General features: G+C 38.9%; 1 long non-coding RNA gene across 1 annotated transcript in view; it reads right to left on the reverse strand.

Moving 5' to 3' along the window:
- Positions 1-6,061: 6,061 nt before the first annotated feature.
- The window catches only part of LOC128316288 (uncharacterized), an 85,732-nt gene continuing 66,314 nt past the window's right edge, over positions 6,062-25,479 (reverse strand). The window contains exon 3 of the long non-coding RNA XR_008299932.1: positions 6,062-7,918. This is a non-coding gene — a long non-coding RNA (uncharacterized LOC128316288). The remainder of the gene's footprint in view (positions 7,919-25,479) is intronic.

The following is a 25,479-nucleotide window of genomic DNA, read 5'->3' on the forward strand; positions in this document are numbered from 1 at the left end:
AATATAACATCTTTGAAATACTTTTTCTGCTTCAACTGATATGATCATGTGGGTTTTTTTTTCTTCCCTTTATTCTGTTAATGTGGTATATTACATTGATTGATTTCCATACATTGAATGTCCTTGCTTTCCAGGAATAAATTCCATTTGGTCTCAGTGTATAATCCTTTAACATGCTGCTAAATTTAGTTTGCTAGTATTTTGCTGAGTATTTCTCTATCAGTGTTCACAAGGGATATTGGTCTCATATTGTATTTAAGTTTTTTGTGTCAATATTAATAAGTAAAACTGATGTGTAAAGTTTGTTTTATGCAATCTTTGTCAGGTTTCACTATTTTAGCATCAGAGAAAGACTCTGGAATTTTTCCTTATTTTCCTAAAAAGCAATGACTTAATATATATGTAAATAATGTATTCTTTGTTAGAACCATCAACTATCTTTAAACTATCTTTATGTCTATATCCATTATCTTTCATCCATATGTTTAGAAATTGTTAGTTTCCCATTTTCTCTTGCATTCTCAGAGTTTTAAAATTTATCCTCCATATCATTTATTTATGGATTAATTCTTTACAGTTTCTATTTTTACTTCTTCTATATTCTTTTATATTTATCTTTCCTTTGCCCCCATGTTCTTTTCTTAACTCTTTATTTTCCTTTTTATTTCTGTCTGCTTTTGAGCAAACTTCATTTGTTATCTCATTCTAAACCATTATCATCTTAATTTTAATTATATTATAAATTTCAAGTTTCCTTAAATTTTAGCGAGAACAAAGCAGAATTACTTCTGAAATTACTTATTTTCTTGTGGTTAATCTTTTCTCAATTTGTAATCATCCCATGCATCGCTTTTTTGTTGTCTTGTTTTCTTGTTTTTAATGTTGCACAATGTTTTTATAAACTTTATGATCACTTAGAGCTTAGACAATAAGTCTTTCCAGGTAGAGGATTTTTCATAAACAGGCTTAGCTTGTTTCATAAACAGGCTTAGCTTGTTCCCTTTCCCTACCTACAAATATTTTAATCTGGAAAGGGTTTTGTGTGTTGTTTTAAATGATAAAGTGTCATTATCAGTTTAGCAAATCAATGTTTTGAGGAGAGTAGATAGAAAACTTGAGTTCATGGATATCTTTGCAGTAAAACATTATTTAAGAAATGCAAAGGCAAAGAACTCACAAGTGACTGAACAGTTTAAACAGAAACCACAACCTCCAATAAACATACTGTTGAAACACAACCCATTTCTTCCTACCTCACCTCGTGTTTTCAAAATATTTATTTGTTTTTGAGAGAGAGTGTGAGCAGGAGGGGCGCGGGGAGGGGGCGGGGAGCAGGGGAGGTGCGTGGGAACAGAGGATCCCAAGCAAGCTCTGCATAGAGAGTGCAGAGCCCCATGTGGGCTCATTTGAGATCATGACCCGGGCTGAAGTCAGAGGCTCAGCTGACTGAGGCACCCAGGCACCCCTTACCTGGTGTTTTAAATGACTGATTGCCTGGCTGAGGTAGTGTGTGTACGTTTTCCCATTTTAAAGTTATGTCCCACTTCTCCATGCTGTAGTCTTTGGAAGGAAGTCAGTACACTGAGCCTACATTTAACGAGTGAAGAGTCTTGCTTTTCTGCCTTGGGGACAATAGATCTACATAATTATTTGGAATTCTTTCACATGGAAGATTTGTCCATCTCTCATTTATTTAGCCAGTCATTTTATTTATATCGGTATGGACTTGTAGGTATTTATTTTACACATAGGGCTAAACTCCTAATACTGTATTTATCAAATTATTCCAGTTTTGGCCATAGGGGGTGCCTTCAGATAAGCTCCAGTGTCCCTATGGCATGTCTCCCTGATTATGGGTGATTTTTTTTTTCTTAGTATTTACTTACTTTCAGTTACTACAAGAAGCTCCAGACTTATCCCCTGCCCTAGTCCTACAATCAACCCATTCTCCAGGGAGATCTGCCTCCTTTTATTGGAGAATGGTATTAGAAAATGAGTTCTGGATACAAGGTGTGCTCATTGTTATTGGGCCCTCAGATTATTGAGCAAGAAATATGTACGTATAAATTCTAATGTGTATATGTATTTGTCTATAAATAGGTCTATATGCAACAACTTGTATTTATATTAAGGTAAACATGACTTCATACTGATGTCTTTAAATCTCGTCAGCACATAGATCATTTTAGCTATCTCCCCTTGGTTATCTGTAAATTCCCACTTCTGAGGTGTCTTTTTAACCCATCATCCACCCCTTGAAGGAGTCGTGCCTGATCTGCCCTGATGTTGCTGTCATGTGTCTAAGTGAAATCATGATGACTTTCTACTTGGTGTAGTCACTGCTTAACTCCTGATCCCTTGGTACAGCTGCTTTCAATGGAAACTGACTGTTAGTGTTAACCATGTAATATGTTGCCAGCCTCTCCAGGAGCCCTGCCTTGTCTCCAGGCCAAAAAGAATGCTGACAGTAATATTCCGTTAAGAAGTACTCTATTGATTTCTGTGATGCTCTTCTAATTTCTCAGGAGATATTGTCTCTTGGTGTCTTATCTGTGGTCCAACCTTAATTTCAAGGTTTATCCCCAGTGATGATGTTGTTACCATAATGGAAGTCTACATCTATCACATGTGATTAGGCTTAAAGCAGAATCGGGGTTTTTGTTTGTTTTAATTTTTTTAATGTTTTTATTTATTTTTGAGATAGAGAGAGACAGAGCATGAGCAGGGGAAGGGCAGAGAGAGAGGGAGACACAGAATCCAAAGCAGGCTCCAGGCTCCAGCCCCAGGCTGTCAGTACAGAGCCCGATGCGGGGCTTGAGCTCATGGACCGTGAGATCATGACCCCAGCTGAAGTCGGACGCTTAACCGACTGAGCCACCCAGGCACCTCTGTTTGGTTTTTGTTTTTGTCTATAAGCATCCTGATGCATGTCCCCCCTGGGATGGGTTAACATTAAGGGATTGGAATATAGGCAGAATCCCCTCTGCAATGAACCAGCTTGTTATTATTCTAAGTGAAAGGCAAATGTGTGCTGGTGAAATATTAGTTTTTTGACTCTGGAGGTGGGATAAGAAGGTTGGAGACATTCCCAGGTTTATTCTGGGAAGCTACATTCAAATTTCAATTCAATTCCTAGTTAATAAAGAGAAAAATGCATGTGAGGAAACTGTCCTACATTTCAACTTATATATTATTCGGTGGATTTCTAGTGCTTGTTCCTTTTGCCTCTCAGTTAATCATAGCAGCTACTAGTTTCCTACCTCCTAAATAGCTTTTCTCTTTCTTTGTCCCAGCATATTATTACTTGTACCGGATTTCTCTCATGCTTCTCTCACACAGCTCTAACTCTGCTTACCTATTTCTCACTTTCTCGTGTCTTTGATGAACAGGGCGTTTTTCTGTTCCCTCAGAATTAATTATTTTCAAGTAAGAATAACTCTTGTAGGCCCAAGGTGCAAGTGAGTAAGGACTCACCATTCCTACTGCCTTACTTAGTTTGGGAAGATTTTATGCTCCCTATTCCTCTGCTTGGTTGCAACACACCATGTGGCTTTTGCCAATGTTGAAGGTAACAATGTGTTTTTAATCTAATTTACTAATGTGGAACAGCTTTCTTCTGAATCACAGTGGTGTAACCATTGACAACCAGAGCTTTGGCTCATGGTGAGTGTGAGTGCGTAGGATCAGGAAATAAAATTTTCCAGTATCTCACTATCCCAATTTAATCTTTATCAATCTTAGTGAATTAATTAGGAAGTAGTAAGTGGTGCTATATCAGTAAACGTTTATGAACAATTATGTAGTTTCTTTGAATGCTTATCATCCAAAAGCCACGCCATCGAGTTCAATCGGGCTTTCATTGTTGTTCTCACTTATTTTATTGGGTTATTTTTAGCCATTCTTCTCCACATCTTCCATTTCACTGTCATGCTAACAACTGACATTATCCCTTATTCACCTAACACTCTTTTCCCCCCTCCAGATATATGCTCTTATGCTTCTTTTCACGGGAGAGGTGTCTTACATTCTAAAATGAATCTCTTCTATATTGACTGTTTCTCATGAGACCCTTTTGAGGGCATCTATAGCATTTCTGTCTCTTCTCTTTTTTGCTTTGATATAAGCTCAAGTCTCCCTTGATTTAGGGGGGAAAAAACGACTCAAACATTTGACTATTTTGAACTATGAGGCTACCACCTTACTCTCCTTTTGTTTGCTGCCAGTTTCTTAAATCTTGGTTTCCTATGCTTCTCCACCCATTTTCTTCAGCATCCTGAAATCTGGCTTCTCTTCCCATCACTGGACCAATAATACTCCTGCAGAAGTCATCAATGGCCTTGTTATCTATTTCATGACATCCCGACTGCTCATTATTTTTGTCTTGACATTGTCAGATTGACTTTTGGAGGCTCTTCTCTTGGTCGGTTTTCATGACACAAAAGTACAGTGTTCTCTTTATCATTTCCCTTTTCTGATTTCTTCTCCTTCTTTTTATCTCCCTACTCCCTAACTATAGCTATTCTAAAAATTAGTTCTCATTAATTCTGCTCTCTTTTATTTATACTGCCTTCTACATGTGAACTCATCCACACTCAACAATTCAACCATGGGGATGACTTAAAGTCTTTGTAGGCAAGACCTATCTCCTGAATTTCAGCCTTGGATTACCAAGTGGCCATTTTCATTTGGTTGCACGCTTCATCTCCAACTGAGAATCTCTAAATTAGAAATACTTTTCTTTCTCTGGCCCCTAAATTGACTCATCTTCCTATTTCTGTATTTCTGATAGGATTTTTAGCATTGTGCTTGATGCACAGGCTATCCAAAATGTCAGACTTTTGTGGGTCTCCATTTCTCTTTCTGTCCGTATTACTTAGATATCTTCTTTTCCTTAAATTTTTATGGTTTCCACCATTGCTCATGATTTGGCTCACCATGCCTACCTTATTGCCTTACACACTAAAGCCAGACCCCTCATCTACAACTTATCTTTGTATCAAAATGCACTTGAGAACTGAGAAGATTCTAATTTTCTTACAGTAACACTTTTATCCCAAAATAAGCTCTCCTCCAAAAGCATGCATGCCTTCTTTATGGCCTGCACAGGAGACACCCAAGTATAAAAGTCTTTGAATGACACATAAGAAAAAAAATATATGGGAAGATTTTTAGGGGTCTTTAATCATGGAACTATGTAAAAATCATGAAGTAAAATATTAATTTGTTTTCATTATATTTTGGTGGATGGATTAGGGGGATTGAGCCTGGAGGCAGTCATACCATCTGGGTGTTATTGTGATAATCCTCAAATGATAAGAATTTAAAATGACATAGTGGAAAGACCAACCCAGGACTAAAAGGAGAAATCATCCAGTGTTGGAGATTGATGTACTGGCTGTGGGGATGAAGGAAAGGAAAAAAAAAAAAAACAAACCTAGAAATGACTGCCAGTTTCGAGGACAGGAAAGTGGTATGTAAAACTATGGGAAAATTAAATTTCTAGCAAAGTAAGGAAAAGAACTGTATGGGAATAGAGTAGGTTTGTGATTTCTACTTAAAATAGATAGCGCTACTGATACCCTCGAATAAGTAGTCAAACAGACCACCTGAGATACGTTAGGGACTTTTAATCAGGGGATACCTTGTCTGAGCAATTTTTATGCTTTTCCTAAAAGAAAACATCATAGAGCTATACATGGGTAATAGTTCTTCAAGCTAAAGAAGGTGGACTGCCGCTTGAGAGGAGGTAGACACTACAGGTTCCAGTCTTGCCTCAGGTTCGAAAGAATAATCACAGACAAGAAATTATCAAAATTAAGACAAATATAAGCAAAGATTCCTTTATACCTGAAAGTATTCCCATCTTGTGTCTTTTTGAGTCAGTCAAGGAGGTGAGGAAGACAGGAACTGTTAATTCGTTCTCATTATTTACGTTCCATGAAGTGTCAAGTTTTTTAATGATGTTCACACTTACTACCCTTTCCACCCACTAATTCCTTTATTACTCCTCCTGTTCACTTTGTCTTTATCAGTATTGGGATTTCAATCATGACTCTTTTTTTTTCTTTTTGGTTAAAGGAATGCTTTTGCTAACAAAATACACACAGATCACAGAACTCCATGAAGAGTTGTCACTCTGGCTTTATGTACTGTTTCCAAATTATTTGTTTTTAGGTAAAATTTAAACAATTTCACACCTGCCTAACTCAAGCAGACTAGCTCCTATCTAGGACTCAGGGAATTTCAGCCCGAATTCTAGGCAAAGAAAATTATTTCAAATGTGATACAAGCCCATGATAAAAATTTGGAGTCAAAAGGAAGAGAGTAAGAGACAGAACCCAGGCTCTTAGGCCAGTATTAACCATTCCACTGTCCAGGAAGCTCCCAAGAACCCTGTGCTCTACACCTGAGTCCTCCAGCCTAGGACACACTCTCTAGGTAGGCTGTGACATCCACCTGGTAACTCTAAGGCTCAAATGTGTTCACTTCTAGGATCCCTTTATGGGGCACAGGACATAGAAGGCTTCCAATTGCTTGAATAGCTTCAGTAGGGCCATCACATATCTCACTGTCAAAAGTAGGGTTTCTATTTAAAAGAAGTCTCTTTCTGGTCACCAACTCATTTGCCCAACTTCAGTGAAATGGCGCAGAAATTCATTTGGAGACTTTTATGCTCATGCATGTATGTGTAGATGTACATGCAATCCCATACCTCATACATGGTATCTTCCATCTGCTTCAAGTAATAGCTTTACTTCTTTATCATTCTATTGTCTTCTGACTATAGATAGCTAGACTCTTTTGCCTCTTACTGTATATTAAAGATAAAGACTTAAGAATAAATATGTTTTAACAGAAGTCATACTTCAAACAACACATAGTCATCCAAATGTCCAAAGAGGAGAAAACAATCTGGAAATGCAACCAGAATCATGTTGTTTTGGGCCTGCCTTCAACAAGATTAAACATTCTGTACCCTCTGAACCTCCCAAACCTTTTCCATCACTGAAACTTAACTGTTCTTTGTCCCATCTTTTGGCATCCAAATAATATAGTGATATAATAGCCCTAAGATACTGTTAGCTGATAATCCCTTTAATATTTTAACCTCTGAACACTGTATCTTCCATTTGAAACAAGAGATCTTAATGTCTCAATTAATGAAATAGATAATATATACATGTTTGGGTTATTGCAAAAGATATTTAGGTACAAAGGCCATCAATTCCTTTACTCAAACGCTCCTAACGTATCAGTTTTATAAATGGTATTGACCTTCTTAAAGAAACATCTTTTGACTTCACTGATTTTTTTTCTCTTGCTTTTCTTTTTTCAATTTGATTGATAGCTTCTCTGTTCTTCAAATATAGGTGGCCTCCTCCACCAATGTTTAAGTGAGAGCGTGCATTAGAAATTCAATGACTGCCTTAGGTTACCCTGCTCTGAACCCTGTTTAAGTCCATATCTCATGCTTGCACCACTACATACCTCTCCACTAGGCTAGGGGGTAATCAAACAAATACTCGTGTGAATACAACTGTATGCTCATTGAAGTTCATTGAAGGAAGTCAGTTCTGGAGCTTCTCAGGACCCTCTAATCCACTTTACTTATCTTTTCCTCTAACCAACTGGGGAGCTTTTGAATATGTCCATGAAAGACAAAAGGCTATCCTGTCTCTTTTCCTAGAGGCAATGCAACCAAGTATGCCACTGTCACCAGATAAGAAAATGAGTTTCTGCATATCGTTTCCTGGGCCCACGTTACTGACTTGGTGAACTTTGCATTGGAAGCGAAGCCAACCCAGGATAAGCATAGTCTTACCTCACACTTTACACAGCCAGTAGGATTTCAAATTACAGCAAGTCTCTCCAGGGTCAGGTTCATCATCATTTCAAATGAAGTTGCACGTCTCTTTCCCTTCAAGTTGAATGAACAAAAAATGTCAACTTCAGATTATTGCTCAGCATCTTTTAAAGAACAAACATAATTACATACCTCTTATGTGTCAGGTACTGCCTAACCAACCATATGCATTATTTTCTCCCATGTTCACAACTTTGGTGGGAGAGGTTGAGTCATCAGGACCCACTTTTCATTGTCAAGTCACTTTGTGATCTCAGTAATTTAAAAGAAAAAGACCGATGTACCTAGAAATAACTCTGGAGGTTTTATATTCTGTGAATAGCCCAAAGAACGACATGGGAGGCTGTCAATGCAGATTATAATAAGACTTAGATACACCGCAAAAACCCCTTCCTGTAGCAGAGCATTACTCAGACCTTCTTTCCAATTTCAGCTCTTTGCCAAGACAACATCATAACCACCCACGGCATATGACAGGGCCTGGAAGGATTATACCAGGAGAGACAGGTCAAATCACCTGTCAGTGCTCCATTCGTCTGCTACTGGAAAGATGCTGGATCTTCAGGTTGTGATTTCTTAACATTTCTGAAACTGTTTTTACAAGACACTGTAGCACCTGTGCCTCTCCCCAGAGCCATCCTCAATTGATACAAATGTCCACAACCACTGGATCCTGTTTACCAAATACATGAGAGGTAAAAATGTTAAGACCAAATGGGAGTAGAGGCTACGAGGAGAAGCCTTTATTGAATGGATGTAGAAACACAGAGGAATGTATTATTTCTCAAACCAGCAAGGCAGGAAGTGGAAACATTACTTAAACCTGGAACAGCAAAGATTCCAGATTCTCACTGCTTCAGTGAGAAGCACAGAATATACCCTCAACTCTGATGCAGGCCCTTGATATCAACTTCAAGTACTTTTATGATGACTGTAAATGCTCAGTATAATGACAAAAATTCATACAACATATTTCTTTTATTATTTTTAAAAGTTTATTTTGGGGAGAGAGAGAGAGAGAGAGGGAGAGAAGGAGGGAGGAAGCATGAGTGGGGGAAGGGCAGAGAAAGAAGGAGAGAGAGAATGCCAAGTAGGCTCTACACTGTCAGGCCAGAGCCCCATGTGAGGCTCCAACGCACGAACCATGAGATCATGACCCGAGCCAAAATCAAGAGTGAGATGCTTAGCCGACTGAGCCACCCAGGTGCCCTGGCACAACTTATTTCTAAACCATCAAGTGGAATTTTGCCCCAAAGCATGAAAGCTCCATCTGGGTAAGGACTCTCTCTCAGTGAATACTTTCCTTCATACTGAGTTTCACATGAAGTTTCCTTCTGAATTTCAGATTCATCTTGCCTAACATTTGTAATGAATCTCTTTCTTTTATTCCAAGTGCAAACACTAGAATTCTTGCTGAAGCTTTTGTTGTCTTTCTCTAGTAAGCACCACTGTATACATGGCATAAACTGATTTTAAATACTCACTTGACTTGGGTTGCCTGGGTGGCTCTGTCTGCTAAGCATCCGACTCTGGTTCAGGTCATGATTTCACAGTTCCCTGGTTCAAGCCCCGTGTAGTGCTCTGGGCTGACAGCTTGGAGCCTGGAGCCTGATTTGGATTCTTTATCTCCCTCTCTCTCTGCCCCTCCCCTGTTCAGGTTCTGTCTCTCTCTCTAAGATAAATAAACATTTAAAAAAAAATTACTCATTTGACTCAATAAATGAGAACTTTGCAAAGAAAAATCTCACCAATTACAGAAATTTTTTCATTTTTCTTCCACTTCCTGTGGTCTATTTTCTCCTCTAACTAAAGAAATTAGTTTAAAAAAAATGAGGACAGTTCCATGGACCTTTTATTTATACTATACCCTTGCACTTGGCTGGATATAAAATGACAACCTCCAGCTCTATCTTCCCCTTTACATAACAGTGATATTGTTTCCTTTGAAAAAAAGGCAGATAAAGCCTAGTGGAACTTCTACTTTGGGGCCTATCCACAGGTGTTACAAAGTTCAGGATTTGAGTACCAGAAGCAAGTTGTGTTACATCCAGTGTTCCAGTCAAGGGAAGGTTAAAATGGCAGGTCTTCTGTGTTGTTGGCATCTGTAGACACGTGATTTCTGTTCAATTATACAACAGAACTTGTTACAATTCATGAGAATGTTGTTTACAGTTTGGATTGCTTACAAATTTGAAGCACTTATTGGAGAACGAAATGCTACACGTGACATAGTAAGTGACCCTGATACAATGGACTCTTTCCCTACTATCCTGAAGACAGAAATCTGGGATCTCCATCTCAAGTATTTTTTTCTCAGATTTAGCACAGGCTTCATGAAATTAATATGTTTGGGCATCATTAAGGAAAGAAAAGGATGATAGTTCTTATCAGGCATCTCCCTTGACTGGATAGGTGAACAAGACTGTGGTTTCTCTGTGTCTCCAAGAACAAGAGTTTACTGAACGCTTACTATGGAATATTGGGTGAGAACACTCTGAACCTCCCAGAGGCCCAGAGGGTCACAGTCACCCTTGTATTCCCAGCACCTAGCACAGTGCCTGACACCACAGTACTACTTAGTGATTTTCTTTTAAATTGCTTTGGGATAACTAAGAAGAAAAGAAGACTTCTCTCACCAAGTTTGCAATCTTACTGAATACATTTAACATGTACAAAACAGCGCATGAGAAAAACTGCAAGGAAGCAGGTACGTCCTAACTGAAGGAAACAGCCAACTTCAAAGTTTAAAAGAAGCTTAGCACATGGACTATCCTTCTGTGGACCAAGTCCTGTTGTTCCTATATCTAACACGGAACCTCTAGAAATGGATCTCTAAGTGGTTTGTGAATGGAACCAGATCAGAATATCAAGATGACAAAGATCTAAAGATCTTTCAAGAAAACATATTATTCCTTTGTGGTAAATAAATGAATTTGAATTGTCAACATTGGACATAATGAAGGGAGAAGGTAACACTTATCCTTACCTTGGAAAGAAATCCAAGAGTTTGTGGCTGATTATCTTTTAGAAGCTTTTGTCTGTTTGTTTGTTTTGGCAACCAAGGGTTTCACTAAATATCCAGACTATCAAATTCCAATGGCATTGGATATTTCTTGAGAAATTTCAGGATATAAAGGGGGCAAGCAGGTTAGACATTAAAAATCTTCTTAAAGTAAGGACTTCTAAAGAAAAAGAAGTCGAATATGGTAGCTTTAAACAGTATACATGAAGTAATACAAAGTAATACAAATGCCCAGAAATGATCTAACATAACCCCGTGACAAATCCATTGTAATTACTTAAAGGCCTTGATTTTTTTTAAGTTTGTTTTTTTTTTAGTTTTATTTATTTATGAGAGAGAGAAAGAGAGCAAGTGCACAAGAGGGGGAGGGGCAGACAAAGAGGGAGACAGAGAATCCGAAGCAGGCTCCAGGCTGAGCTGTCCACATAGAGCCCGACATGGGGCTCGAACTCAGATACCCCAATCATGACCTGAGCCAAAGTCAGATGTTACTGACTGAGCCACCCAGGTGTCCCAAGGCCTTGATTTTTTTAAACAATGCATTTAGGTATTATTTACTGAGATTAGTTAGTTCATACAAGCACAGAATTTTCCAGAACTTTAGTCTCACTCCCCTCCTAGTATTCCAGGGGTACCATCTCCTTCCCCAGCTTTTATGGATTTTTTCAAAATACTTTATGCCTACCCAAGCACATTTACATATGTATACATATACAGACAAATCCATATATACATATATATACACACATATTTTTATTTTTTTACTTTAAAAATTTCTTTAAAATCTGAAATACTTTGGGACCCTTGGGTGACTCAGTTGGTTAAGCATCCGACTTGAGCTCAGATCATAATCCCATGGTTTTTGAGTTCAAGGCCCATGTCAGGCTTTGCGCTGACAGCTTAGAGCCTGGAGCCTACTTTGGATTCTCTGTCTCCCCACCACCCCCCTTCTCCCTTCTCCTCCCCTGCTTGTGTTCTCTCTCTCTCAAAAAATAAACATTTAAAAAAATCTGAAATTCTTCAATATACAGAAACTGCATAATATAGTAGATAACCTGCACTTAACACGTAGATTTTGAAGCCTAACTTTTTTGTGATTTTTGTCTCAAATATAATTATTTTTTTCATTTAAAAAAATTTTTAAATGTACGTTTATTTTTGAGAGAGACAGAGCATGAGCAGGGGAGGGACAGAGAGAGAGGGAGACACAGAATCCGAAGCAGGCTCCAGGCTCTGAGCTGCCAGCACAGAGCCTGACACGGGGCTTGAACTCACGAACCACAAGGTCATGACCTGAGCTGAAGTCAGATGCTTAACCGACTGAGCCACCCAGGCACCCCTCAAATATGATTTAAAAATTTTTAAAAAATGTTTATGTATTTTTGAGAGAGAGAGAGAAAGAGAGAGAGAGAGAGAGAGAGAGAGAGAGCATGAACAGGGGGAGTGGCAGAAAGAAAGAGGGAGACACAGAATCTGAGGCAGCTCCAGGTTCTGAGCTGTTATCACAGAACCCGACCCTAGGCTAGAACTCACAGACTGGGAGATGGTGACCTGAGCGGAAGTTGGGCATTCGACTGAGCCACCCAGGCGACCCTATAATTTTTTAAAGAAATAGAATGCCAGAGATATAGTTGAATCTGCCAATAACTCGGTTTTCTTTTCCTTCCCTGAAGTTAACATTATCGTGACATCAATGTGTATGCGTGCTATCCAACCTTTGGCATTCTTCATAGTGTTTAATACTGGTAACAGTAGTAGAATCCTACTGTCATAAAAAATAAAAAAATATGTTTAATTCATTGAGTGGACAGGTGGTTGGTAGGAAGAAAACTGATCTCACAGAACTGGATAGTGGTGGACAGAATTTTCTAGTGATGAGAAATGGCCTCAACTGCCTTAACCGAACTGATGGTAAAATATGGGTGTTAAAGGACGGCTTAGAAGAAAATGAGAAGCACAGTATAGCGAAAGTCTATGTCATTGGGCAGAAAACAGATCATTATACACAGAATGTTTGGAGAAATATTAATTTTAAAAGCACTGCTCATGAAGATTCAGAAGGAAACAAGGAGGATGTTATTGGAAAATGGAAGAAAGATGATCCTTCCTTCTAGGTGGCAGAAAATTTAGCCTGTGTTCTATCACAAAGAAGTCCAAAAGTATGGCTATACAACGTATTTTAAGTGCTGAAGATATTTAGACACATGGTTCATGGGTTGCTTCAAACATCTCAACAGAAGCCAGGAATTATCCATTTAAGATCTGTGAAGGTCCTTTTTGTCTGGTGATATGAATGCTCATGATACACACAGGGTTCCCTCGAGGGGAAAAAAAAGATGTGTGTGTGTGTGTGTGTGTGTGTGTGTGTGTAGACAGAGAGATTGAGAGAGAGAGAGAGAGAGAAATATGTACATAAGGGATTGGTTCATGTGATTATATAGGATGGCAAGTCGAAAAGCTACAGGGTAGGTCAGCAGAATAAAGACCCAGAATAAGCCTATGCTACATTTCAAGTCCAAAAGCCATCTTCTATAGAATTCCTTTTGCTCAGGGTGAGGGTCAGCTTTTTGTTCTATAGAAGACTTCAACTGATTAGATAAGGCCCACCCCCATTATAGAGAGTTATCTGGTTCACTTTTTTTTCCCCAAAGTATAGTTGAATTTATTAGTTTCAGGTGTATAACAGTGATTCAACAACTATGTACATTACAAAATGCTCACCATGAGAAATGTAGTTACCATGGGTCACTATACACAGTTATTACAATAGTATTGACTATATTCCCTATGCTGTGCTTTTCATCCCCTTCTTATTTTATAACTAGAAGTTTGTACTTCTTAATCCCTTCATTGATTTTGTCTGCGTCCCTACCCCTCTACCTCTGGAAACCACTAGTTTGTTCTCTATGAGTATGTTTCTCTTTTGTTGTTGTTTGTTTTGTTTTTTACATTCTACATTTAAATGAAGTCATATGGTATTTGTCTTTCCCTGACTTATTTCACTTAACATAAAACACTCTAACTAGATCCATCCATGTCTGTTTCACTGATTTAAATGTTAATCTCATGCAAAAACACCCTCACAGAAAGACCCAGAATAATGTTTGACTAACTGTCTGGGCACCATGGCCAAGCCAAGTTGACACATAAAATTAACCATCATAATATTATCCCAGAAGAAATAACCTGGACTAAAAGCAACAGACTCAGGACAAAATGCAAGGATATTATTACACTCTCAATATTCAATAGGTTGGAAAAAAGTTGATAAAACTACAAAGCTGCAAACAAATGTTACCTTTCAAGAACGAGGGAGGATAATGCTGAGGGCATGGCCTTGGACTCAGAGGTTAGAGCTGCAGATGCAGAGGTAGAGGCCAGAGTCTCAAGCCCCAGACACTTGAAACCTATTGGAATTTCCCCCATGGGACTAAAAAATTGCGTGAGATTAGTGACCTTTTTTATTCCTTCCATTTTCTGCCTTTAGGAACATAAAAGTCTATAATTAGCATATTACACTTGTCCCATCATTGTAATTTTTCCCCCATCATATTCCAAAAATAGACAACTTATTTTCCATTTTCACAAGTCCATCGGTGGAGGTCAATTCTGCACCAGGATGTATATATCCTGTCCAGAGTCTCACCCATACCTGATTTGGGTAATTCAAATGATGAGATCTGAGAGTGATGATAATCAGATGAAATTCTGGACATGAGTTGATGCTGTGATAGGCTCAGACTCTTTGGGTAATGTTGGGATGGGTAGATGTATTTTTGACGTGGGAAGGACATGAATCTTTGAGGGCCTGAGCATAGACGATGGGAGGTCAAAACATGGTTCCCACAAAAGACATTCATTCACACTGTAATGTTTGGAACGTGTGAATGTGACCTTATTGGGAAAAGGGTCTATGTCGATATGATTAGGTTGAAGATCTTGCGATAGGGAGGATTTTCCAGATGGTCCCTAAATACAAAACCACACGTTCTTACTGGAGAAGGCAGAGGGAAATTTCAACACACACACACACACACACACACACACACACACACACACACGAGAATTCAAGGAAAGATGGGGATAGGGAATAGACGGACACAGCCCCAGGCCAAAGAAAGAGGGCAGCCAACAAGAAGCAGATTCTCAGCTAGAGTCCCCAGGAGTGCAGTCTTGCCAACATCCTGATTTCAGGCCAGTGATACAGATTTTGGATTTGTAATCTCCAGAACTCTGAGAAAATAAATTTCTATTGTTTAAATGAAAAACTATAATTTATTACTGAATCTGTGAGAAACGAATATATTTTATAGAATTTCACTGAATTTAGAAATTGAGGATCATTTTTATAATATTGAATCTTCCCATCTATGATCATGCACGTACCAATCATTTTCTTTGATCTTCTCTTACATCCTTTGACTTAGTTAAAAATTTTTCTCCGCTAAAGGTCAAGCATATCTGTTATTCCTACGTTACCTACAGTATTTGCTGCTAATGTGAAGCAGATCTTTTTAACATTATTTTTCTTTTCAGCATTATCACATTTTCTATTTATTATCTTTGTGCCTGTCAATTTTACCATGTAAGTATTATATCCAGTCTACTCTAAAAACTCATTTTTTCCATGAATTTATAGACTTTTCTGGATTTCTTATTTAGAGAAAGCATTTATTTTTTTTTAAGTTTATTTATTTTGTGTGTGAGAGAGACAGCATGAGCAGGGGAGGGGTAGAGAGAGAGAGGGGAAGAGAGAGAATCCCCAACAGGCTCCACACTGTCTGCCCAGAGTCTGATGCAGGGCTCAAACTCATGAACTGTGAGATTACGATCTGAACTGAAAACAAGAGTCAGAGCTTAACTGACTGAGCCACCCAGGTGCACCTAGAGAAAGCATTCAATGAACAAGTGGCAAGATTTTACTTCTTTATGATTCTTTTCATTCTTTTTTCTTTCTTCTTTAGAACTAGGACAGTACCTAAGACTGCCACGACTTTGTTGAACAGCCATGGTGATAGAAAATATCCTGTCCCCCATGTTTATTTTAAGAAAATACTTCTGTTTCACCATGTACTTCTGTGAATGTACTTCATGTACACCTATGAAGGATACCTATGATCAATTAAGGGATTCTCTTTTATTCTTTTTTTTTTTCACTACGTTTACTAGGTGTTTTTACTATAATTGGATTGAGATCTATCAAATGATTTTTCTGCTTGGAATTGGTTTTTCAAATTATGATTCTTTTTTGGGGCACCTGGGTGGCTCAGATGGTTAAGCATCTGACTTCGACTCAGGTCATGATCTCACAGTTTGTGGGTTCAAGCCCCACATCAGGGTCTGTGCTGACAGCTCTGAGTCTGCAGCCTGCTTGGGATTCTGTCTCCCTCCCTCTCTCTGCCCCTCCCCCATTCACGCTCTCTCAAAAATGAATAAACCTTAAAAAAATTAAATTATGATTCCTTTTTTATTTATCATGCTTGGGGTTCCTCGGGGTGCCTGGAACTGTGGCCTGGTGTCTTCCATCAGTTTGAAAAAATCCTCAACCATAATGTCTTCAAGTGTTGCTTCTCTCTGCTCTCCCAGAGATCACCCATACTTCTAACTTTGTCTACATATTCTCTACATCTTGTACCCATTATTCTATTATTTGCCATCAGATATTCTATGCTTCATTCTTTGTGTATTTTTCTAACCTATCATCCAGTTCATAAACTCTAATTTATTATTACAACCATTAATTCCATCCATTTAGTCAGCTCATTGTTTTTTCAGTTCTAGACTTTCCATATTTAAGTGTCCAATTCTGTGCTCCAAATCTCAATTAAATGTCTTAACTCTTTAACAGCTACTCATTTTATCTTTTAAAACATATTTTCTTGTCTCACTAATCTTGCCAAAAATTTTAGGTTGTGTTCATCCTCCGTATTTTCTCTATTTCATTATTTAAGATCCTGTATTTGTTATTTTCTTATTACTTTCGTTGGGTTTACTTTACTATTTTACTAATGTCTTGAGTTCAACACTAGGGCATTCATTTTCCAACTTATTTTCTACTATCAATTTCCAAAATTTACTATCTTTAGTATTATCATATGTGATTTCCTATGCAATATATTATTTATTTTGTTCTAAAGGCTTTGAATTTTTCTTTTGATTTCTTATTTTTTTCTCAGATCTTCCAGTTACAGGTTTTTAAATTTTCACACACATCAGTTTTCAGATATATTTTTATTACTGATTTCTAAGTTATTTTTTACTATGGTCAAGAATGTGTTGTATATTAACTCTTTTTATATCGTTGAAACTCTATTAATGGTCTAGTAGATGATTAAGATGGCTGGTAACGCAGGTGACAAAGAATTGCACAGGGAGTGGAGCAAGAGGCAGGCCAGAGTTTATTCAGTGTCCCAGGGAGGAGAGGTGCCAGACACCTAGAGAGATGTCCACCCCAATTTTCTGTCAGGCTGGGCCTTTAAGGAGTTTAAACTGCTGGATGTGAGAGTGTTGCCACTGTGCCCATGGTGGGGGGTGGGCAAGGGGAGGGGCTCAACTCTTGGCCAGGTAGAACAGGAAGTGGGAGGTTTCTCTAGGAGCTCTGTTGGGAGCTTGTCTGGGATATGCTGTTGTGGTCAGGATAGAGAGGAATGTATTTTGTAGTTAGGGTTTATTTTCTGAGAATGTAGGGCAGCTTGACCTAGAAAAAACAAAGAGCTAGGGCCAAGGGCAGACACCTGTAAGTGTGGTTGCCAGAGGGTGGAAGGGGTGTGTATGCTTTGAATAGATTCCTTTCAATGATTATTTACCATAAATGTCCCTTGTGCTTTAGAAGAATGTGTATTTATAAGGGAGGTTCTACAGGAGTCTGTTGATTGTGTTATCAGATACCGGCTCATTAATAATTTTGGATGTTCTTGCCCTAAAACTTAGATAGGTATGTTAAAATCTCCCATTGTGATTTAGGTTTGTTCACTTCTCTTTCTAATAGTGGCCATTTCATGTGCTGTAAGGCTAGGTTATGAGAGGCATACAAGATTATTTATAAGGATTTGTCTTTAAAATGTTTTTTGTTGTTTATCTTATTTTGCTTTATTTTCTGCTTTGCCTGATCTTAATAGCCCTGCACTCTAGTATGCCCTTCTGTGTGTGCTGGCATCTTTTTCCATCTCTTTACTTTTTTATCCCTTTACTTCTTAAATTAAAAAAAAAATAGGCACATGCTGTTTAAAGAGATACATCTACATCTTTTTGGTAGGTCAGTCTGTTCACATTTACTGTGATTACTGATATAGTTAAATTCATTTTGTGTTTTCTTTTTATCATGTCTCTTTCCCCCCAATTTGCTGTTTATGATAATGATTAAGTTTTCTGTCTGCCTTTGATGAGTTGCCAGTTCACCATGATGGGTCTCGATGTGAATTTTTATTTACCATACTCTTCTATTTCAAAATTCAGGGCATTCTGCAATTCTGTATAACTCTCTGTCATTTCATCTTTCCCCCACAAGTTCTATTCTGTCTTTGGGGAACTACTATCATTCAATCCTCCATAACTCTTACCCATTGTTTAGGGCTTGCGTTCTCCCAGTATATATCCCAATTTGTGCGTTCCTGTAAAATTGTGTCTCATCCACATCGTCAAAGTTTCTTTTATTCGATGGCTCAATTAACATCTAGCATTCTCTATGTTATTTTCCACTCTTGTTTGTCAAAGTGCTCTCATCTATCACTGAGATTTTAGGTATACTTTCTTCATGTCCCGAACATTTTTAAAGTCCTTTTTAGTTTCTTCAAGACTTTTCTCTTTTCTCAAGTTGTTGGGATGTTAATCCATTTTTTTTCCCCAAGTGGCTGTGTCTTATGGAGTCCTGATTGTCTGCATTATGGGAATGTCCCAACAGAGTGGTTTTATGTATGCTTCTGTCAGCTGCCCCACAAAATTCACTGGTCCTGCACCCTTTATATATTCATTTCTCAGCTTGAAATTTCCTAACCGTGAGGCCACTACAAATGCAAATTCCACACCTTTATGTACCACCTGTTTGGGGTTACGGCTTTTAAGGCACTTTTCTATTTTTAACTATAATCTTAAATGAAGGCAAAATTTCTGATTCTCTAGCTTAAAGATTTTACAGTCTTCTATCCATAAAAGGGCACCAGTTCTGAGATTATTGAAGGGTACGCCTAGCTTATTGACTTGGGTAGCTTAAGGCAATATTGCCTATCCCCACAATGTCCTTAAGACCTCGGACCTACATCCTAATAGACTATGACTATGTCCACTACGCCCATAGATCATGACAGCTTTCTCAGTTTGTGAGATTTGTAACTTGAATTCCATCTCATCTTAATTTCTAGCACCTGGGTTTTTTTTTTTCCCTCTTTTGAGCTTGCTATGTATAGAAAGCAATTATGGTTACTATATTTTATTCTCCCTTTCTATGTGTTTGGAGAAGGGAGTCCGTTATACCTAAACATGCCTTGTTTTTAAATTCTTAATCCTTTACGTAGTCCCACACTACTTTTTACACCTAACAACCTTGTGATTATTCTGTATCAATAACTCCAAGTTGCTTTGGTCTCCGAATGGCTGCACAGTGTCCCACTGTAATCATGCAGAATAGTTTATATAATGACACTGTTTGCATCATTTTTAAACAAAAGGTTTTCACGGCACAAAATGTGGAAAAGATAAAACATGGGTGTATGTTTCTAGCTCTTTTCCTTTCATATATGATTTTGATATCTAAGCATATGACTTGGTAATCTACACTATCCTTTAAAAATGCTGCACACTTTAATCTTTAATATTCGTTAAATATAAATGATATATGTGTATATATGTATACATTTATATAATTTAAATGTATATTTATTAAATTTGTTACAAATTATTCACTAATATTAATATGTCATGATGCACATAATTACATGTAAATATTTTTATGTCTCTCATGATGACTGCTGATTTAGGATTATTGTAATGGATAATCACTTCTAAAATATAAATATTTTTCCTTTTGATACATATCGTGAAATTGCCTTCTAAAATTTTATTCTAAATTGCCTAAAGTCCCTCCAAAAGCATATAAATGACTATTTCCTCATATGCTTTTCCATGTTTTCACATTTTTAAATTTTTGCAAAAATGGTGGGCAAAAAGTTGGCATTTCTTTGTTTTAATTTACATGTCTTTAGTGGAGCTAGGGCTCTCATGTTTACTTTTGTTTCTTCCATGAATTGCCTATTTATCCTTTTACCCATTTTTCTATGAGAATATTTTTTCTTTGTCATAGTCATCATTTGGTTGTCTCTACTTCCCCATATTTTCTGTAAGGGCACTGAGGTGTTTCCTTATGAATGCTTGCATTCCTTAGAATATCTATTTTTATTATGTATGATCGACAACTTGCTTGGTATGTAATTCCTAGGTCCCATTGTGAAGCAGGAAAATTCTTCCAGGCTTTCTCACTTATCAGGCAAATGTGTGTTCCCTGAATTCCTTCACACAGTACGCCCATTTGCAGTTATAAACTTCCTTTGCATCTTCAACTGCCAAGCTGATTAATGTAATTTTTGGTTCAGTCTCCACTCAGCTTGTGTACCTATGCATAAAGTCTGTGATGTGGGTTCCCCAAGCAGAGGAATCCTATCTCAGGGCAGTTTTTCCTTCATGACTGTTATCATGCAAAACTGTTGGGCTGCTACTCAAAATTTTGCCCGGGGCTCCATGGTGTCACTTCACACATCATCACTCACATAGTGCTTTGTCTCCCCTCCATGATGCCCTCATGCACAATTAACCTTCCATGAACCACCACCAGGAAAACCCAGGCTTCTCCCCGTGGGTGTGGTCAAATGCAACCCATCCAACGTGGTAGACAGTATTTCACGTCTTATACCCGTATCAACTTGCACCTGCCCCCCCATGTCAGTGGGTATTAGTGAAGCTCTGCTATAACTCTTTTCTCCTTACTCTCCCTAAAACTGTACTTTATTTAGATCCTGAGAGGTCTATCAAGCCTCCTTTGCACAATATCTCACAAAAAAATCCTAGACGTTTTTGGCATAGGACTGACACCTTCCTCATTTTCCTGTCTTGGGTGCAGGTTTTTAATGCATTATTCCTTTGGTCATTTGCTTAGAGATTTGAAAGGAGGAAGTAGAATTCAGACAACTGAATTTTATCATCTCACCAAGAAATGCAGCCTTTGACTTTATGAAGTAAAACAATGTGGTCAGGTACTGTGACTTTCTGATGTGCACAGAAATTACCAAGGGTAATTCTGTACAAGGCAGATGTCCAGATTCAGACTGAGTATGTCTAAGATGCATCCAATAATCTTTTTTTCTAATGAGTAATTCCCCTTCCAGGTGATTCCAATAAAGGCTCCAACAATGTTAGAAACCCCCCAGGTAAAGCAAAAAGGAATTAAACCAGTGGTTTTCCAAGTGTGGACCATAAATTAGTAAGTGATGTCAAGAGATTAGCTTCTCCTGGGAACTTATTTGGGAAGTAAAATTCTGGACCCCAACCCATAAGGAACTCTGGAGGTGGTGCCCAGTGATGTGTTTCAACAAGCTCTCCAGGAGTTTCTAATGCACACACCAAATTCTGAGAACTGCTAAACTAGTAGGTGAGTCAGAAATCCCACCCACGCTCTCCTCTGAGTTCTGTCTTTAGATAGCTCAGTGACCAGAGAAAAGTAATTCACTGTGTTTGGACCTCAACTTCTCTAAAATACCAAGATGAGAGGCCAGGTATCTCCAAGGGTTTTTAAGGCTTCATTTCAAACTATTTTGTAGTCTCTTGTATGTTCAATTGTATTTTTCATGAAATAAATTGCATTTGGATGAGCCTTGAGTACTATTATTTCTATCACATAGGGATGGCCCTGGATCCAACGGTCAATATTTCCACAGAGCTAATCAATCAAGTCCAGAACAGTTCAAAATACAGGTATAAATGTTAATAATTCTGAATGTGAATTGCCTATAAACACTCAGAGTAGTCCATTAGCAAATAGTTGTTTTTCTCCACCGCCCCCCCCGCCAACCTCTTTAATATGAAAAGGCTGGGCTCCATTGGCATGTGGTTCACCAGCTCATTTTCTTCATCTGGCTCATTTGATCTTAATTACTAGGGCTGGTTCTTGAATTTCAGCAGCTTGTTTCAAGGAGCATATGGCAGAGGGTGCTAAGCACAGGCAGCAGACAATGTGTTACTAAAAGGAGAAGAAATTTTCCTTTACATAAGAAGCCATATGCCGTCCAAATTTATCCATACTGTATCACTGAAATGTGTATTTTAAAACTTCATGTATGATTTTTCACAGGTATTGGTTTCATCCTTTGCATATTCAACATAGAACCTGTAAAGAACAAGTGAAGATTTTCAGAGAGTCCATTTCAAAACACTCCCAGATTGTTCCTATGAGTAGCATTTGGGGCCACCTTCCATTGCCACCTCTTGCAAGGTTTTGCTGCAAACCTAACACACACTTTGAGGGCATCCTTCCCCTGACAGCAGGCTCGCTCTTCAGATTTCAAGAAGGTCTTGATGTCAAGATGTTTCGTCCTTGAAAGCTGTCACACTCCTGCTTTACAAGAAAGGAAAGCAAAGAGCTGGCTCTTTCTCTCTGCCCTGACTCCCTAATCTCTCTCAGTGAGACAGCAGATCTCTGGAGCTTCTCTCTCTTATGCCTTAGAGAATACCTGTGAAGCATCAAAGCCACGGGATGCGGCAGAGTGCCAGCCATCTGGATGTGGCTTTCTGCAAATTTCCTTCATCCACATACTTCTCCGTTGAAGTCTCGTCTTGAACACTGCATCCCTTTCCCCCTTGCCTGGCTTCATTTGCTGTCACCCTTACTCAGCAGCAGACCTCTGAGGGCACACATTAGACACTTGGTCTTTACGAGATTTTCTTCTGCAAAAACTGCTCTGTCTCATAATCTTCCTTGGAGTTTTAGATTCCCAACTGTGGCACCTCCAAAATCTAATTGCTTGGCACCACATTTCTGACATCACAGTCTGTTGCCATGGCAAGTGCCACCAATTCAGCATGATGACTTCCCTGCCAGAAGGAGAGGATGCACTGAGAGGGAGACAACATTTGTTTAAGCATAAATATCTTTGATATTTAGCAAAGAGGCAAGAGACTATATGGACGACAACAGAGGAAGCAAAAATTCCAATTTATAGGAGGCTTTGCTTTCAGGGTTCCTCTCCGGTACAAGTCAGGGTTCAACTTTCTTGAGGTCCTCATGTTACAGAAGAATTTCAAGGCGATTACTTCTTTGACTTTTGGGTTCATTGGAAGTAATACTGCAATGTGAAAGCATTTAGAGTTTGAAAAGCAGAATGTCCCTTCAAATGCTACATCTGCTTTTTTTGTGTGTTGCAATCAGAGGATTATCCTGGTAGAAAGATGAGCAGCAGCCATTCTAAATAGAATTGCTCATCTCAGCACAGGCCTTCCAATGAAGCCAGTTTACAGACAATTTAAGCTAGTTTCTCCCTCCCGCAGTTCGGCTAAGATGAGGGCCCCCATCTCTGCCAGGAATAAACCCTCCTAATAATGCCTACTGTTGAATTTACAGAGTTTCCATGAACAGTTTTTCCAAGGGCCTTGCCAAAACTCAAAATCTGCTCTCATGGCATAGATATACTTAAGAACATTTTGTCTCGAAACTTACGAAACTTATCGTCTGGTTTTTACCATGATCTAATGGTACACCTTGTAATTTGCTACTTAGGACTCTGAGTAGAAGAGCAAATTTGCATGCATGTGCCTAACTCTCCTTGTCCTTTTCCTAGCTTCCTATTAAAATGAGATTTTTAAAAAGAAGAGATAACTGTATTATTTGCTTGACATTAGATACTCCAGATCTATACCAAGAATTGTGAGAAACTTCTGCAGATGAAACTGGATAGAAGACCAGAATTACTCTGTCCTCTACTGCTTGCATAGGAGGTAACAATGTGCCTGAGAGGCCCTATAGAGGATTTCCACGAACACCCATGAAGTCCAGGCAAAAGTTGTGCATGGGGTAAACTATGGGTCAATTAGGAAGTTTCTCTCAGTCTCAGCAGGGATGGGAATGCACCAGGCACCACAGGATGTACCTAACAGGAAGCACAGAGTGATACTTACTCAATTTTCATTTGTAGGAGAGGTTCCTACTGACAACTTATGGGGGCCCTAAAAGGCAAGTGGGTTGGTGAGGACTATCAGCTGCCACATCAAGTACAGAGGAAGAAAACTTGAGCAGAGAAGGGAAACCCTTGCTTGTGAATCTCTTCTATTCTTACTTCTCACTCTTTCTCACAAGCACAGCCCTTCCAATGAAGCTACAATACAACAGTAAACCCACACTTCCCTGCTCCCTTGGTCTACTAGGTCTGGAGTATTCAAACAGGGGTCACGAATTCTGAGAGGAACCACGAAGGATAGCAATACTAACCCTAGATATATCTTCCCCAATAAGGATTAAAGAAAGATTACAGTTTATGTGAAAGAGTCCTCAAGTTTGAAAGCAAGGAACATGCTGAGCAATCGATACAACTGTCTTCTAGGAAATGGTTAATGCAGGAAACAAGAACAATTCAGATGCATTCTAATTCACTTTCCTAAGAAAATCCAAGAGAACATTTCACCTCATGTCAGGCAATGTAGAGGAGCGGTTAAGGACAGGCTTCGTCAAGTTCAAATCACAGCTCTGCTAATTATAAACTACTTATGATCATCAATATATTACTAAAACTATCTTATCTCCATTATTCCACTTGTAAAATGGAGTGGTAATAATAGTATTTACCTGGGGGAGGTGGTCCAGGATGGCAGCATAGGAAGATCCTAAACTCACCTTCTCCAGAGGACTGAAATTATACCTACATACAGAGCAATTTCTCCTGAAAATGAACTGAGGGCTGACTGAGCAGCTTTCGGACAGCAAATGAAAGAGGAGCCACCTAAAAAGGGTAAAAAGATGAAGACACAGTAAAAACATGAATACCGCCCCCCCCCCACCATGTGGTGACCTGTAGTAGGCAGGGGTATCACTGAGAGGCTCACAGGTAGACTTATTCATCTTTGTGCACAGCAGAAAAAGCAGCAGTTAAAAGGGCACCTAGACTATAAGTGAAGGAATTCTCTACTAACCATGGAGAGTGCACTGAACAGGCAGGTAGCTGACTGAGCTCTCTCTAGGTCAGGGGAACCCAAGCACCATTTTTTAGGTTTTACTTCCGCCTTGACAGTGCAGACCGGAGTAGGGTCCAGGCACTTTAGCAGGCCTGCTAGGCCAGCCCAGCAAACCCTGACCCCTTGGCTGACCCCAGCTCCAGCTATAACCCCTGGGCAGCCCTGGTGCAGGGTGCTCTGGGACACCTCCAGCCCATTCCCTTCCCACCTATTTCTACCCTGCCAAGGAGGCCTAGGTGTAGCAGCCCCAGGACAATATGCCCCTGAGCCACACCAACTCCAGCCCCCACCAAAGCTGTCCTCAGTAGAGCACACTCTAAAACCCCAGTGACTTGTCTGACTTAGCTGCCCCACCAAAGCAGCCCTGGTGTTGTACACCCTGGGACCC

The sequence above is a fragment of the Acinonyx jubatus genome, chromosome B4 (assembly GCF_027475565.1).
Source record: "Acinonyx jubatus isolate Ajub_Pintada_27869175 chromosome B4, VMU_Ajub_asm_v1.0, whole genome shotgun sequence".
Taxonomy (NCBI): domain Eukaryota; kingdom Metazoa; phylum Chordata; class Mammalia; order Carnivora; family Felidae; genus Acinonyx; species Acinonyx jubatus.